This window comes from Lates calcarifer, unplaced genomic scaffold, assembly GCF_001640805.2.
Source record: "Lates calcarifer isolate ASB-BC8 unplaced genomic scaffold, TLL_Latcal_v3 _unitig_4327_quiver_3235, whole genome shotgun sequence".
Lineage (NCBI taxonomy): Eukaryota > Metazoa > Chordata > Actinopteri > Centropomidae > Lates > Lates calcarifer.
The window spans coordinates 169-19,156 of NW_026116836.1; the positions used below are offsets into that span (position 1 = coordinate 169).

Genomic DNA, 18,988 nt, shown 5'->3' on the forward strand with positions numbered 1-18,988 from the left:
ACCTATCTTTATGTCACCGCGTTGGCACCAAAACTATTGACTGCAACATTTTCAAAGTCACCTCAGCTGTCATACTGATGCTGCCCCAACCCCCCCACTCTGACACCCCGGCATTCAGTTTGTCTTTTTTTTACCGTCACCCTTTGGTTCTTCGATCACTTGTTTGGCTGCCATTTAATTTTCTGACCTGTCCAGTTTTATGCATGAAAAAGCTGCACAAGACAGAAACTGTGGTCAAAGAACATCCACCCTAAGGTGAATGAAGCTGCAGCAAAGCAGGGTGTCTGAAATACTGTCGATTCAGATCTTTTAATTCTCTTATTTAGTATCATTTGGCATAAACCAGAGGTCTCAGCTTTTTGAGCACCTCACCCCTTATAATGAACTGACATGCCTCAGGGATCCACTGGAAACTACCAGCATCCCCAGCTGCACATCTGTGACTCCGTCTGTACATGACAAGTATGTGTGCAAAGACATTCAAGTCAGTTAGCTTGCTAAGAACATCAGCAAGCCAGCTGTAGTTCTTCACTTTTGCTGTAAGAGAATCTAAGTGCTCAGAGGAACATGTTGCAAACTTTGTTTATTGAGTGTCACATTATCACCAGGCTCAATGGACATCATGGGACCCATTTCAGCTGTATTCTACAGCTGTTTGTCTCAGTTCAATGACGTGCTTCTCCATACTGCATAGTTTTACACCTGTATGTATTTGGAGTCTTACATTTACATGTCTTTAGTTTTTTGTTACAATCCCATCCTACAGAAGTTGGATCAACCATCAACTTGGTTGACTCTTAGCTCCACATGATGCATTTTGGTGATTTGGGTTCTGAGGACTGTGTAGTCACTCTATAGTCACCTACAATACCTTTCATTATACAGACTAACTAAAATGTTCACATGTACTTTGTATATAATTCCAGCCTCATGTGCATTTGATGGAACAGATGTAACCGTACTGATCTGATTTTGCCTGTAAATTCTGAAAAGAATACAGCCAAACCATTAATAAGCATGACACTGACAGAGGACTCCTGATGCTCCTAGCCTGCTCTTTCATTATGCTGCCAGTGTAGACAAGGTGTAAGGTTAGTTCCTTTTACTATAAAATATATGCAGACTTTCCATGTGTGCAATCTGCCTGGTTACAAATTTTAGGCCTCTATGGATATTAGTGGATATTAGTTGTAATTATGCTTCTCTGGGCAGCACCTAGGCGAACAAGGGTCACTCACACATGTTCATGAGTCTGTTTTATATGTTTATGTAGTAAAGTTTTTATCTCCAGACCAGAATCGGCTGGTTAATTTGTTTGAAATGCCACAAGACATGCTGTTGAGATTTTGGAGGTGCGTGTGTCAGTTCCTCTGCTTTACCAATAAAATCTGTCTTTACATAAGTTTGCAGAGATGTTTGCGTGCATCTCTGAAAAAGAATAACACCAGCTTCAGGCAGATGGTGAAATTTACAATACATGGATTCACATGGCCATGCAGAGCCTGAAACATAATTTACTTGCTTAACTGTTGTGTGCTTGTCTTAAGAAATATATTTTAATCAAATAACAATAATTTTATTAAGAAAGGATTTGTTTATATAAATCAACCAACCAGAAAATCTTTATGTCCAGATATTTATTTCAAAATTTTTGAAATTGTATGTGCTTGTGTGTATCTGCATAGCTGTGTATGTTTTTTTTTTTAATGTTTTTTATGTGTATCTCCTTGATCTACAGTTTATGTGCATACATTTGTGTATTTGCCCATGTGTATTCATGCCCCCCTAAATTACATGTGCACACATCTGACTGTGTGCATGCATGTCAGTGTGTGTCTATAAGTTTGTGCGTGTGTGTGTGTGTGTGTGTGTTTGTGTGTGTGTCTGATTGTGTTTCCATCCTAAGTCACAGAGAGTGACTGAGTCAATATGCTGTCTCAATAAGCTGTGCGTATAGCAGAGTCCACAGAAAATACGCCTCAACACACAATGACCCAGGTCAGCACTGGCCTCTGGCTCTGCAAATGACCATAGATTTTTAGAGACAATTAAGCAGAGGAAGGCAGAGGGAGATGCAGGTGAGAGGTGGGGGACTGACCACGCAGGGAAAGCAGAGGGATGAAACTGAAATCTAAGAACCCTAGAAATTTTTTGTGTCCTTCCCTCTGATTGCCAGAAAGTGTTCATATGAATTCTTTGAGCAACAGCAGTTAATACCATCAGCACAAAACCATGAATTCAAGCTCAGCACCAGTCTTCTTCCTGTGCAAAGAAAAGTGGCGTGGCTAAAAACAGTGGAAGAGGTTCAGATGATTTCCAACCAGCTGTGCATATGGTATTGCAACTCTTATCAAACTACTGCATGGTCAGGATTAGGACAAGATCATGGTAACAGTGCAAGTAACATTAAAAGGAATTCTTCTTTGCACTGAATACATACACACATAGATTCTTGTTGGTGTATTATATTAATATAATTGATTTTTCTAGCAACACATATTGTGATCAAAAACTGTATTGGCTGCTCAAAAAAGTTCATATTTTCTATTGACTGATCCCCCAACTATGGTTGAAGTTTCCATACCAAGTATAGAAAGCACTGGTGATTGATCTTTTTCAGATGGGATATAATGACAGTTGTCAGGTTAGCTAATACCAAAATATTTTGTTGGCAAAAATTCAGTTGGCGAATGATTCCACCATGAGCGGGACTCTGCACCTAGAAGGCCAGCTGCAGCCTCAGGTCCAGGAGGTTTGGGCCTCACCAGAGGTTCATACTGGTAAGGCCTGGGACCTCCATGATCCCCTTCGATTGTCAGGGAGGTGGGGACTTTGGTTGAGAAACTCCACCTTGTATGATCCTAAGAGTTACTATCATTGCTATCCCAAAAAGTGGGTCAATTAGCTAGTGATGTCACTGCATAAATCTATCTCTTTCCTTGACCTCCTGAACCCATCATCACATAATACATTGGTAAGCTACTGCACAACTCTGCACACCTTATCACCACACACTGGATGTTTTTAAATATCCTGGCTACAAGGAAAGTGTGTAAACCATACCCCCAACCACCAGGAGACACAAACTCCTGTGAGACATACCCATTAACACCCCAACCTCCTCACCTTTACTTTCGCTTTGCTACCTGCAAGGTACACTATACTGTGCATTTGTAAATGTGCAGAATTACCTAACATTGTCTCATTTCTAGGGGTGCTGGTCTGTAGAAAGACAGAACCTGTGCACTTTGTGTTCAGCTTCAGTGGACCTGGACATTTCTCAAAAACCTTCTCCTCATGTTGCAAACAAGAGACTGCTATGTGCTTTTTGTAATGAGAGAACAGTTCTCTCTTCTTTTATGAGCATTATATGCTACTTATGTTTTGTAAAGCAGTGCAGGATAAGTCAAGCCAAATTCAAAGCAGTAGCACATTAGACACAATACAGAGACTAACAGTGACATTTTGATTCATTGGTGTTTTTATTCCAATCTAAACTAGAGGCATGTGTATTCACCAGAAGACTAAAACAGAAAACAGATAAACTGATACCAACTGGTTTCGATGGATGCTGGAGGAACAGCAGTGTTTTCATGGTGCAACAATGTTTACTCCATCATCTGCCTAAACACACACATCCACGCACACACATGGCTTCTTGAAACCTCATGTACACACATTGCCAGCACACCTAAGGCACACACTCACAAGTTAAACATGAATACATTCATGGCCTTAATACACGCATTCATCTCCACACACAGGAAAAACCCCAGCAACCTGAAGTGTGAGGTTGCTGCTGCCTCCAGGATTTTATATCTGATTCACAAATGGTGCAGAGAGAAACCAGATGAATGGATGCAGGACCACCTGCTACCGTTTGGATTTTTCATTTTCAACTGTCTTGGGTAATTATGTTGATTATTGGATTGCAGCACCCTTTACACTGAATATAACCTGAATTCCACTTTAGGTTCATGTTAAAACAGTTGAGTATTTTGTTTGGAGAAAGAATTTGGCACGCACACGTAGACACAGGAGTGAGAGGCAGAAAAGAGAAGGAGAGAAGAAGGATGGACTGATGCACACTGCAACAGCAGCGGCCCAAATTTTTACACAACGATTTCAGTGGAAGAGATTAATTAAGGGGATGAACAGTGGCGGGTAAAAAAAAGCGCAGATGAGATGAGGAACAAATGACGAGCATTGCATTGTCGGTTTGCTGAATACTGCAGTGAACTTGTCAAGCGTCCACTCCTCCAGAACAGTTTAAGGAATAACTTTACGCGCAACAATGCGCAGTGTCCAAAACAGTGCCAAGCGTGGATGCGCTGGCAGACAAATAACAGAGAAGGACAGTGGAAACAAAAGAAAGGCATGTTTTAGATGTATAGATTGTAGAACATAATAGACTAGACACCTGTCTGACCACTCACCCGAGCGTATTTGGAGGAGTAGGGGTCCTCGAACAGCGCCCACATCTTGGGCTGCCACACCTCCCACCACGTCGCCCTGCGGCCGTCCTCCTGCATGCACAGCCGCTTCAGGTCGCCATCAGCTCCGCGGTGAGTGCAGGGTCATCCTCGGGTGCATCCGGCTCTGGGGTCTCGAAGCTGTCCAGGGCTTCCTCGGCGTCGCGGTGCTGCCGGTAGTTCATCCAGCAGCACGCCTCCACCGTCCGTCTCGTCGATGCCCCAGAAGGCGAGCTCCTCCTCGAAGAGCGGCCCACATACATCATTGGGGCAGTGGAGCTTACCGGTGCGGTAATAGTTGAGGATGAAGGCGAAGGTGGCCGGGTGGCGGTCGAAAAAGAACTCGTCGGACTTGGGGTCGTAGTCGAAGTTACTGTAGGCGTCGGGCTCAGTCAGCCAAGACAAGCGCGTCCCCGGCAGCGTCTTCAGGGTGCTCCGGTAGGTCTCGTGTCGGATCCCGCCGCAGTTGATCACGATCTTCTCGCTATCTGACGCCGAGCAAGTCATGGCTGCGCTGGAGCATGCTTCGGACGATGCGCCCGACTCCTGCTGCTGTTGCGGCTACTGCACTTCCCCATCCACCACGGTCCCCGCTCTGTAGGCTTCTGTTATACCGTCCCGGCAAGGAGTCACAGGACAACTGAGAGGAGGGAGAGAGGAGGAGAGGAAGGAGGAGTCTGCCTATGTGTGTGAGAGAGAGGCAGATGGAGAGGAGAGAGAGAGAGAGAGAGAGATTCTGCAAGTGTGCCTATGACAGAGAGAGAGAATATGTGGGATGCGGATTTTATGATCAATAGATTTGCTTGCTGAATGACTGACTGAATTCATAGAAGTAGATCATTTGATGTTATTAAGGTCAAAAACTGCCATTTCTGCTAAACGAAAGCATTTGGCTTTCTGCTATTTTGAGCTGTTGCCTTTGATTTTGCTGCATCCTTAACTGCAAATAAATAGGATTTATTGAACTGAGAAGCAGAGAGAGAGAGAAAGTAGGTGCTTCTGTTTTTCACTGCTAATGCTGGAATTAGAAGTAACAGCAAAGTACACGGTCAAAAGCATCACACCCATGTTAAACCAAACCATCAGCATCAATGTGGAGCTCCAAAAGCCTTTGGTTTGGACCAGCCACAGGGATTCCAGTTCATTCCAAAGATGTTGGATGGGGTTGAGGTCAGGGCTCTGTCCAGGCCAGTCAAGTTCCTCCACAGCAAACTGGGAAACCTGTTTCTTCATGGAGTTGACATGAGGGCATTGTCATGTTGAAACAGGAAAGTGACAAACAAAAACTGTAAACACAAGGTAGGAAAAACTTTATTGTCTAAATCCCTATTTGGAAGGGGTGAACATTACAATTCAGTTCAACTCAAGTTTATTTATGTAGCTCAAGGCACTTTTCACATAGAGCAGGTCTAGATTATTATATTTACAGAGAGAGACCCAATAGATCCCACCATGAGCAGCACTAGGCGACAGTGGCAAGGAAAAACTGAGCAGAACCAGACTCAGGGTGGGCGGCCATCTGCCTCGACCGGTTGCATTGAGAAGCAGAGAGAGAGGGAGAGAGAGAGAGAGGGGAGTGGGAGAGATGGGGTGGAGGTGGGGGGTAGAGAATAGGGACGCGAGAACATAGCATCCATATAAAAATATAAACTGGTAACAGTAATACAATAGTAGTAATAATAGTAATTACAGTTAACATAGTGATTACAAGTAACAGTAATACTAGAAGCAGCACTAATAATTTCTAAGTATAACAGCAGGTGTTGAGCATTACAGGGTGAAGTAAAATATAAAATATTCACTGTGCTCCTCTGTAATTTAACTCACTGCTCAGATGGGATTTACAGTGGATTCAGGAAGGATTCACTTAACTTTTTCACAATTTCTTATATTATGCTAAATTCTTTAAACTAATTATTCCTTCATCAATCTGCTCAATACCCTGTAATCCACAAAGTAAAAACTGAATTTGAAAGAAAAATACCCTATGACAATTTAGCTCCATTACCTCCCATTTCTCTGAATCATCTTTGAAATGTTTCTACACTTTGACTTGAGTGTCTTTGTATAGCACTTAGAAAAACCTGTCTATATAGGCTTTCCAATGCATATCAGAGCAAAAACCAAGCCACAAAGTTGAAAATGTCTGCAGAGCTGAGAGACGAGATTGTGTCAAGGTATAGATCTGGGGAAGGCTACATAAAAATGCTGCATTGAAGGTCCCCAAGAGCACAGTGTCCTCAGACACCTAGCCTAACTGAGTGATCAGGGGAGAAAGGCTTTTGGTAACAGAGGTGGCCAAGGGCAACCATCACTGCAACACTCCTGCAACACAAACAAAGCAGCAAATCCCCTACAAAGGACAACCATTAATGGACATAGACAACCACCCTACAACCCAGCAACGCAGCACTGTAAGTGAAGAGCCAATCTTGGCAATCGCCATAGAAGAGTAACACTGCACAATTAAGACCACTCCAGACTGTAGGTGGGTCAGAACCATTTGTGCTAATAGTCCCTAATAGTGTCCGATTGCTACAGTGATTTTGAAGCGTGGTGGTCAGAAACTATGTTGATCACTTTATAGGTTTTTCTTTTATAAGGCTGTGAATGGGGGAAAAAAAGTCTTTTTGGGCCAGTGGATGCCATGTGACCTGCAATTCCATCTGTGGCCACAAAACCCGCTAAGAGTCCAATGATCAATCTTAGAATTTAGAGGTGTTTATTTTTTACACACATTTCATGTCATCAGCTATGAATGGTTCTGAAGATGATGCTAAGTGCATGTTATATACATACAAGTAACACAGTGTATTTAACTGTATGCCGTACATTACAAATAAACCTAACCCTAACACTGAGCTTCATGAATAGGTACAGTGAATACGCTGCTTATAGGGAAAAGCTTCAGCGTGTTGTTCTGGGGGCGTGGGCAAAAAGCATATTTTGCTATTTAATTTGGGAGATTTGACCTGCGGATGCCATTCTGTCATCATTTCTGTATTAGACCCTTATCTACACAGAGAGGAGATGAAGAGACTGTAGGTAAAGATCATTTACTTTGATGTTGCAAGACGCCTAAGCTGTGTTTTCAGCATGTTTTGTGGTCATTGTGTCTCTTTGAGGTGGTTTTGCATCTCTTTATGGTGATTTTTGTGCATCTTTGTCGTCCTTCGAATTAAATGTTAAAAGTCATTTCAAACCTGTAAGAGACTCTGGCACATGGGTCTGTTCAGTAATCCCTCCATGTCTTAGCCTCCTACAAGTGGGTAGGAAATGCTTGGTAGTCTACAGTCATTTTTGAGAGCATCTTAAATTACAGTGCTTTTGGGAATTGCCTCTTAAGAGGCGAGGGTTTGTAATGGATGGATACATTTTACCTGGGTTAAACATACTAACATTAAAGCGCATCCAGAGTTGCTCATTCTGTCAAAACAGTTCCTTTCTTAGAATTAAATTATTGATGTGATTATGTGTCAGCAGGTTTTTTTTTTTTTTTTTTTTTTTGATGTAGTAGGTGATAAAAACATCCATCACATACATGAGGTAAACACACATGTAAAAAATCTTAAAAGAAATAAAATACTTGTGCCAGTGGCTCAACACTGTATTTAAGATTTGGCATGGTGTCCTGAATGAAAATGAGTCTCCTTTACTAAAGCTCTCATCTGTCCTCTGTCTCTCTCTCTCTCCCTCTCTCTTCTCCACTGCATCATTCCCTTCCTCTGCACTGTCTTTCAATCTACTAAAACACTTGGCTCAATTAGAGCGGAGCGGGAGGGATATGATAGAGTGTTTCACGCCCACCGCCCATTCTCTCTCTCTCTTTTCCTTTCAAGAAAGTCCCTCCACCACCAGCAAGAGAGAGAGAAAGAGAGAGAGGGAGGCCAGAAGCAGAATGAGTATTGCTGAGCTCCACAAAATGGGGAGAAAAGACTGCAGACCATCAGATCATTAGTGCTCTCCCATTTCCACTCTCTCTCTCTCTCTCTCTCTCTCCCCTCTTTTTCTCACACAGTGTATTCTCTCCATCTCTTTTCCCCACCTCTCCTTATCATCTCCGCTGCTTGTCCTCCCTCTCTCTCTCTCTAGTGCAGAGCTAATGTGCTGTGTTGGTCTGTTGAGAACAGTCTGCAGCACTGTGCTGCGCTGTATAGGGTCCACTCCGACGTCACAGGAACACACACATACACACACACACACACAAAATGCAAGGTGCTATGTCCACTGTCAGTGGAATACCCTTAATCAACCATATGCATCCAAACTCATGCGAAGTCTGATGGTAAGCTCTGTTTGGAGCGAGGACTTCTACAACAGCCTGGCCTGTATCAGAGTCAAGGCTTCTATTAGTACATGCAGTAAGAGAACAAGCCTGATTCAGACAGGATTGACATCAGGATAGGGGGGTGGGGAGTGAAATCTCCACCATGCTCCTTGGTAATTTTAACTTATCTTTTCAGACAGCATTTAACCCTTTAATGCTCTGTGCAGCTGTTTGGTAGAGCACATTATATCATTACTGAACTTAACTAAACCTGACTGAGCCATCTCTACCTCTCAGTTAGTTGTGTTATGCAAAAAAAAAAAAAATCCACTAGATGTCATTGTGTTTGTCAGTAGCATGCCTTTCCACTTTACCTCCAAACAAGAAGCCAGAAAGAGAAAATTTACGTTTTGGTGGAATTTTCGAGGTAAAGGAAATTTTTTCAAAATGTTATAGTTTCAGAGGTCTCACTGAACATCATGTGAGACAAATAGAAGTCTATTAATGGTCAAATAATTTGACAGTTGAATTGTCATTTTATGGTACAGGCAGATAAGCTAGCTAATGTAATTAGAACTGACTATTTACATTACAAATAATAATAATAATAATAATAAAATTCTGATCATTCATAGCTGTTAAAAGATACATTTAATGATATTCCATTATATATATATGCTGAATTTTTTTTAACTTTAACTTTTAACTGTTATTTTTTTCTATTTGAAAAACATGCTTGACTAAAGCATTGAGTTGGAGTGATAAAAGTATGCCAAGAAAATAAATGTACTATTTTTATTAAATTAAAAAAAAAAAATAATATCATATATTTAACGCTTCTCCATATAATATTTGATTAAAACTATATATCATCATGATTTTTCACCATTTTTGAGATGGAAGTACTGTAAACATGGTAAATATCCAGAATAAATTTGGAGGAAACACTAGTACTGATAATACTATTAATTCCATGGTAACAAATTGACATACGTTTGTGTACTAACATATGACTAGCACTGTAACAGCACATGGATTGTGATTTAGATTTTTCTTTCTTTCTGTCGTGCGTATAATAGATAGACACTAAAACACTATACTGCGAGACTATGCACTTCTCTGGCCCTTGTACCAGAAAATCCTAGAGAATCTGATTCTGATCTGAGTGATGATGATGATCAGATATGTTTGAATGCAAAGCAGGACTACTTCACAGCAGACCATCAGAAATAGATCTAGAAATGGATCTAATAACCAAGAAAATGTTAGTGCTGTTGAACCACCAGTCAAAAAACATTTGTGTTGTAGTACCGCCGCAGAAATGAGCAAGTTCAATTCATTTCTTGAGGAAGTTAGCACTTTATTTGACTTTTTCTACATGTTTTTGGTATTTGTAAATGTTTTTCATACATTTACCATGAAAGGACTTCTCAACTGTTTGGTAGAGGCTTAAATCTTAAAAACTATGGGGTCTGTTTAAAAAACAATTAATTATTGTTAGTATTGACCCAAGTAAAGGCAAGGCAAAGATTGTTTGTAAGGTGTAAGTCAAGAATCATACTCCCTCTCAGAGTCATAACAACACATATATTGACATCATTCATTGTTGCTTATTCTTCTGGAGGATAACATTATCTCTGATGCCACAAGCAGCTCCCCACATTGTGTCAGTGCCATCAGTTCTGCAAAGTATGTGGTCATAAACCAACAGTTCTGTATCACAGAAGATGCATTCCACATTGGACAATTTGCACTTCACAGATTCAGTCCAGTACCAACAAACAGTGCCAATGCAGGAAGCTGTGTGCCCTTTATTTATCAAAGTGGAAAGTAAAGGTGTGGAGGTCAGGGTAGTGGAAGAACATGTAGCATGTCAGAGTTTGATGAAGGAGGCTGGAGTTTGCTGGAGCCTATCCACCTACCTGTCAGAACCCAGAACCTTATTGCTGTGAGGCAACGGTGCTGCACCACTCTGCCACCCTGTTTTACCATCAATTTTGCCATAATAATATCTTTCCCTGACATTGAAAAATTTGAAATTTTGAGAAAATGTTTATTCTCTTTCTCACAGCGGCAGATAAGAAGATTGATGCCACTCTTATATACTACAGTAAATATGAAGCTACAGCCAGCAGATGGTTAGCTTGGGTTCAGCCAAGAACTAGTCTTGCACAACCAAAACATGTCATTGTTACACTTTAGTTTGTGCACAGATTAAACAAGTTCTGAAGTTTTTCAGTGAGCTTTAGAGATGGTAGGTGAATTTTGTTTTACCTTTGGACTGAACCACACAAGCTGTTTCCGATTTCCATTTTTTGTGCTAAGCTAAGCTAACCAGCCAGGTAGTGGTTGTAGCTTTATATTGAGAATTACTTTGCTCCAGCACCATCATCAGGTTTTAATTTGTCCAGTACCGGGATTTATGACTAAAAACCTGCACGATTAATGACAATCACATCAGCCTCAGCTGTGTTTTTAGTGGTAAGCAGCGTTAGCATGCTAACACATTAAACTAAGACCTTGAGCCTGGTAGCATTGTCAATGTGAGCATGTTAGCATGCTGATGTTAGCATTAGGTCAAAGCTGCTGAGTCTGGTACAGCCTCACAGAGATGCTGGCATGGCTGCAGACATTTTGGCAGAATCCAAATGTCTGAACTTCCCTAGACTCACAGGAAAAGTCTTAAAGTGGACATATTGCAGACCTCTAGAGAATGAAGGGAGAAATAGTGATACTGTTAAAAATACTTTTTGCTAAGAAATCAGTATATATGTCTTTGCTGTCAGTTTTGATTTGTGTGCTTGTCTAGTCCCAAGTCCAGAGAATGGACTTTTGGGTTCAACTTGAGTCTTTTTCTAGAGTCCTTTTCAGAGACAATAAATAATGTAGACACATTACCACTGTCTGTAAAAAGGTCAGGGTTTTAGTTTTGGCTTTTTTCATATCTGTGTTTGAAGGAACCCATGCCTAGTTCAGTGACCTTCAGGCTCCTAAAATTCTTTTAAAAACCTCATAAGGACAAAAGTGCAAAAATGCATCATCAGGGTTTCTTAGTTTCTAAAAACACACAAGGATACACTGTGTGTTATTTATTAACGTATACTGACATCCACTGTATGGTGATTCTTTCTTTTTTTGCTGCCAGTGAAAGCAGTCTCCTTTTTTTAATCTCTACCCAACTCTATCTCAGGTCCCGCCCTTCGTCCACTCTCTCTCTCCTCTGTCTTCTCTCACCTTCCTCCTGCTTTTTCTCTCAGTCTCTCAGCCCTTATCACCTCTGCATAAGGAGAGTCTCTTCTCTCCCCCTCTTCCTCATCATCAGCATCAAGCCCCTGTGTGAGAACATGTGATCACACGTGAAGATCGGCTGAACTCTTTGGCCCTCATTCTCTCTCTTCTTTTCTTTTTCTCCTCCTCTCCCTGCAGCAGCTTTTCTCTCCATTGTGTGTTCCCTCTCTACCTCTCTCCTGCTTCTTTTCCCCCTCTCCTGCCCTCTAGACTTGGTCATTCAGTCAGCCACTTTGCTTGCACTGCTGTTGTGTTGAGTAAAAAGTCTCTCTCTCTCTCTCGCCCTCTCTTTTGCTTGTTTATCATGTAGACCCTTCTATACACTGACTGAGAAAATCACATAGATATATGAGGGGTGATTGATAAGTTTGTGACCTAAGGTAGAAAAAGATTTAGTTTCTTGTTTACCTACATGTGCAGTTCAACTCTATGAGTGATTCTGCAGGAAGTTTTAAGTTAATAACATTTGAGGTATTTCTGTTTTGGGTAATTGAAAATTACAAGTCAGCACTGAGGATGCACATGGATTTGAACTCATCCAACACCCTCAGACTGCTACCTCTTCCTCAAGATGGAGTTCAATGAATGCCATTTTGACAGTGATGATGATATCATCACTGCTGTGGACCATTTTCTCAGAAAGTGCTGACTTACAGTTTTACATTTTTGGGCTCCAAAAGTCTGAGACCAGTTTCCCAGCTTCTCTTTTGGCTTTGTCCTGCTGAATGTCTATGTCTATTACAGACTATATCCTGTCATTTCACTATGGTTAATCTGCCATCTGGAAAGATTTAAAATTACTCTCCCAGTGATACTGGACCAGGACATTACACTATATTATTTTTTAGTAAATGTGTACCTTATAAGCTCAAAAATAAGAAAACAAACTGAGAAATTTTGTTTTGGTTTAGTTTAGTTTTTCTACCTTTTGTAATCTAATTAAATGTGACCTGATGCCACAGGCCACATTTCTCCTCTGTAACACAGTGCATCACTGCCTTGTTGGTGCTGTCCGCGATGCTGAAAGTGGATGAGACAAAGAGGCTCTGCAGAAAATCACAGGAGCTTTCCTCATCCGTGCTCTATTGAAGCAAGGAAAGCAGTCTAGTCCCCTTTCAGTACCATGGACAGCACCGACACTGCTTGTCTACACTAGAAAAACACTGAGTAATACATTCAGCCAGGACACCACAGGACCTTGTCAGCTACCCACTGTAGGTATGTATAAATGAGACGATGAAGCCAAAGCCAAGGAGCAGTCTGAGCAGGTGTGGAGGAAGTACAGGCCAGCAAGGAGTGTGGACAAGATGGGAAAATGTTCTGCCAGCAAAAGATAATGTGGTCCAACATCTGGCAAGCAGACTACCACTGCATAAGTTTCTTGGTCCAGGTTGTATATGATACAGTACCCAGTCCAGCAAACCTGCATGTTTGGGGCAAGAGTGAACACCTACCTGTTCTCAATGCTCTGGAAGAGGCTCCTTGGAACACTTTCTCAGCAGTTGCCCAAAAGCTGTGGGAAACGGGCACTACTGCTGTTGCCATGATCAGACCCTCAAAGCAATAGCTGACACTGTAGCCACAGCCATCAACATCAACAAGGGCCACCACCAGTCCAAGAGGTTTGCTTTTATGAGAGCTAGTGAAAAGCTGCACCCACAGTCAGGACCGAAGGCTGGCCTCCTCACCACTGCCAGCGACTGGGAGTTTGGAAGTGGACCTTGGCAAGCAGCTAAAGTTCCCAGTCCAGATAGCACCATCACATCTGCAGCCAGACATAATCGTTTCAGAATCCACAAGCAACTGATCATGCTGGAACTAACTGTACCCTGGGAAGAGTGTGTCGTCGAGGCCAATGAGAGGATGCGTGCCAAGTACCTGGAACTTGTGGAGACATGCCAAAGGCAGGGCTGGCGGGTCTGATGTGAACCTGTGGAGGAGGGTTGCCGAGACTTTGCAGGATGTTTACACTGCAGAGCTTTTACAGTACTGGGCATCACAGGGCAAGCAAAGAAGAGAGTCATCAAGAAAGCAACAGAAGCCACAGAGAAAGCCACAAGATGACTTTGGATCAAGAGGGCAGATCTGTGGACAAATCCTGCTGGGATGCAAGCCAGGGTCTGATCAACTACAGTTGGGTTGCCTGGAGAGAGGGTGTCTGATGTTGAAAGACCCGAAACACCTGATGACCCCAAATCACAACACTGATGATGCATCCCAGAGCGTTCATGAGGTGTATCTTTCATCTAATGGCATAACTTTCCTGTTATTACAACTAAGTGCCATGTATTTGTATGTATGTAAAGACTGTTCTCATCAGAGGTCAGTTAGGAGGCAACAACATGTTTCACATTGTGAATAATGATAGGTGGATAAAAGATACAAGGTCTGCATTGATAAAATGTTCATGACATGATAGATTCATGACAAATACAATCAAATATTTGCATTTTAATGTGATCATGTTCACCGTTAACCACATGTTCATATAAAATATTCATCCATCCATTAGCTATAACACATATCCTTTGAGGCCATGATTCACGATTCAATTTAAACTTCTCACTAAACTTCTGAAGGAAATATGTAATTTCCTGTAGAACCAATTAAACACTTGATTTTAGACACGTGGCTTAAAACTTAATGAACGGGGGTCTGCTAGAAAATGTTTACATGCTTTTATGTTCATAAAACACTGTCTCTTTAAGGCCCTCCTCTGAAGATGCCCAGTAGACTCTGATTGGTCAGCTCCCACTGCTCTGTATAGTTACCATCTACCAACTCCAAGATGTGTTTAAGGTCCTCTGCATCTGCTCCGAGGTCACAATTTAAACTCTGCAGATAGAGCTTCTGTTTTGCACTGTGAAAAGACAAACTGGAGCTGATATACATTTGAAACAGTTTGTGAAGACTGAAATACACAAACTCACAAGCAAGCTAGCAATTTAGCTTTAGGAAGCTATCATCTCTTGGCACAGTTCAGCATAAAACTCATCAACCTCCACAGTTACTTGCTGCAATAGTGATGTGCAGTGAATGATAATAAACCAGAGAGAAAAAAAACATGTTAGTGACATAGTGACATGGAACTGCACAGCCTTCAGTAGCAATATAACAATCCTGGCCAACCAGCTGCTGTGTAGGGGAACACTTTCTTTCAGACATTGTCTCTGGGCATGACAGTCCCTGCCAGTCAGCACTTGGTGGGCATGCTGCAGTGCTGGGGCGCGCTGAACCTGGAGCTGATGCCCAGAGAAGGGATTCACAAAGTTCATACATACACACAGTGCTGGAAAAAACCATCAGAAACAAGTGCTTGGTGCAGACTGAAAATTGGGCTTTTGTCTTACAAAGCATGTTAACATATGTTCACCTAAGGTTTTGGAACTTTCGCTATGTTTAACATGGACATTCAATCACCTCTGCAAGTCTTTTTCTTTCTGTCATTAGTCAGTAGTGTCTTTCTTTCCCATATTATCTGAATGCTGCACTGATGAAACATCATTCTGAGACAAGGTTTGATAACAGTCAATTTTAGTGGAGATTGGTGCTGATTGGAGGGGGGAGTTTAGTGTGAACCTAGTCACCTACAATGTAGCAGTTACTGTTTACTTTTAACTGTCAAACTCACAATCAGCTGGTACAACTGGCTACTGGCTCCTACTTGCTAGTTGCTGGAGTATAGTAGTAGTAGCAAACTTTCTTAATGTAAACATAGCAACATTTTCTTGTTGCTGGGGGGGTCTGAAGTTAATGACCATTTTTACTCAGTGTGGTGTACACTGTATTCACTGCACCAATAGAAATTAGCTCTTGTGTCTCACAAGGGCTTCCATTCATTTTAAGGGAAAGTACTCCTAATGTCTTCAGAAGTAGCTCTGTGAGTATATTTTAAATTTTATGGTATGCAGTGATTCCAGTCAGATCATACAAACAAATCATTGACTCACTAGTAAAATGGAAGTTACTTCTACTTACTACTTTCAGATGTTAACTGCCATTGTCCTCTCTTTAATCATATGTCACTATTATTTTTGAAATGCTAACTCTTTAATCTGAGATACTAAGGCATTATTTGGAGGAAGTTTATATTATTATAATAATGATTTACAGGATCTTCTTTCGATCACAGTGGCAAAAATGGGCTTCAATATAAAGCAATACTTATGTGTGTATTATATGTATATTTATATATGAAGGGAACATGGAAGGACATTGGCACTTTGCTCACTAAATGACTATACATTAAGCCATTTCCACATGCATTTTTATGTTCCACCAGCTACACCACATACCATTCATGCCTGCTTTGTCTATTAGTGGTAAAGAGCTCAAATATTGGCTCAAAAGTAATAAAAGATAGTATTGTAAGTAAATAATAATAATAATAGTAATGTTTGGGATTATATGGGATTATAATGCCTTCACTATCATTTTTAAAGAAAATTAATAGGCATGCAGTACAAACCTTTTAATGGTTAGTCATCCTAAACCTATAAAGTTTGGTGAGGCTAGGAAAATGACATTTCAAGACAGTAATGGGCAAACATGGCATCCCAGATAAGATGTTTTTGAAAGTGTAAAAATGTTAAAAAATAAATAAATATATATACATATATTTGTTAAATCAACATTTGAATTGAACATTTATTACAGTCCTTAGTTTGGCAGCCTATAGGTGCTGCAACCACTTTCCCGGATTCTGATTTTGCTACATACACCAGTATTTCAAGTATCTTAAAAAAAAAATGTAACCCTGGCGGTGAAAACATCTCCTCCTGCTTTCTACTCTGACACTTCTTTTTCTTTGTAATCGTACATGACTGATGGGTCGGTCATGGCTGTTTGTTCTCGTAAGCAGCCACATGCTCACGTACATGAACTCATGTATTCACACAAACCTCTCACAAGCATATACACAACTACAGACGTATGCACAAATCCTCACAGAGATGGACAATGCATTAGCACATGTAAACACACACACCCATTCACACACTGAGTTAATTAAGTTAACATGCTGACTAAGGAGCTACAGAGCTCTTTGCAGTATGAGTGATAGAAGGGGACGTGCACACACAGTACACACATACAAAGTACACATGTGAACAGGATGAGACAAAGTCACCTGTTTTGACATTGCACCAATACAGGGGTTTGTGTGTGCATGTACTTGTATCATCCTTTTAAGGACAAAACGTCCCCATGATGTACAACATTCTAAATTAAGACTTGGTTTGGCCTTTGGGTAAGGTTAGGTTAAGGATTAAGATGATGAGTAACACACCCCACACTGGACTGAACCCCACTTTCAGACAGTTCAACAGCTTTAAATATCTCAGACTCATTAGTGACAACACATCACTGACACCCATAAAACTAATACCAGCAACCTGCATGCATTTTGTACTTCCTAGGCCATTTTGATTAATCTGCAAAAAGACATATAACTAATATCCTGACTGCTAGAAGGGAGCTGTCGTCAACATTACCAGTTCTACCTGTGCTTTTCCTGCTATGACAGGTTATATGCAATTTATGTCGTAATAATAAAGAATCAAAAGTCCTGGAATGTTTTTAATTTTCATTCCAACCAACTGTTTTTAAACTTTTTAACATTCTTAATGACATTGTAAACTTTGTCCAACCTGCTGGTAACACTGTATAACACTGTATTTAACAATGGTCATGCAACTAAAGCAAATTCAAATGTAAGTGATAAAAAGAGGAAGAAGAGAGAGAGAAAAGCTAGATAAAGGGGAGAGAGAGAGACAGTGATAAATTGGTTGCTATGCTGACTTAGCGGAATAAAACAGGAGAACTGTGTGTGTGTGTGTGTGTGTGTGTGTGTATGTGTGTGTGTGTGCGCATTCTGGGTAGACGACAGGAACAGTGCAGCAAGCAAAAAGCACAAGAGCAGTGTTGGTATAGCATTCACAACAATGGAGAAAGAGGGAAGAGAAGAGGAGCTGTTTTTATAATTACAGAGAGAGTGGTAGATGAGCAAGAGAGAGAGAAAGACAGGCAGATACATTTTGGCAAATCATACACAATAGTGCTCCCACTGCATTGTCGAAGAGCACGCACAGGTACATCATTACAGGGGGGTTATTAATCATGCACATAACTTCACACTTCACAACAGTAACTGTACACTACCAAAAGCAATGTAAGTAACTGTAACACATGTGCCAAATGACAGCTATTATGATTTAAAACACAAGGTAACTTAAAATTTCCACCTTGTCCCTATTCTTTCAATATAAATGTGGATGGCCACAAGAAAAAGGCCCAATCTGTTTGCAACATAGGACTTTGATTTCACTAACTGGTCATTTCATTTATTAGACATTATTGAAAGAGGTCACTATGCTATCAGCTTACTGTTCCCGGCTACTAACTCTTGGACCAAGGAGGAGAATGCAGAGCCAGTGAGACAAGTTTGTAAAATATCTTGTATTAATAATTAGCCCTAAAATGTTTAAGATTATTTATTCATATTAACATAATTGTATTATATTTAAGGAATGCATAAATATAATTATGTGTTATTTAATTAATATGTTTACATTAACTTTTATTTACTTATTTTTTTTAGGGTTTACAATGTATTTTTTCTTTTCAAATAACAAAATACCTCTAAAATAATGCTAATTTCAACACATTTAAATATGGTAACATTAGACAATTAATGGTCATACACTGAAATAATTGAAAAAGTACAGATATTTTGTTGTTAATATCATTTAGTTTTGCCCTATTTTCTAATGACTGGCATGTAAATTTACACTTTCTTTCACTTGATTTTATAAATATTATTCGGAATTTGATGAAAAAAAAAAAAAAAATGTTTGTTTTTTTTCTTACAGTGTAAGAACAATGCTATTTCTGTCCTCTATGTCCACACATCAGCTGGTGATGATGCTGACTTAGTCTAGTGTTCTTACAATACCAAAATTAT

General features: G+C 40.5%; 1 pseudogene; it reads right to left on the reverse strand.

The window, feature by feature from the left end:
* Nucleotides 1-4,436: 4,436 nt before the first annotated feature.
* On the reverse strand, nucleotides 4,437-5,051 carry LOC108898552 (potassium voltage-gated channel subfamily C member 1-like; annotated as a pseudogene).
* Between the last annotated feature and the right edge of the window lie 13,937 nt (nucleotides 5,052-18,988).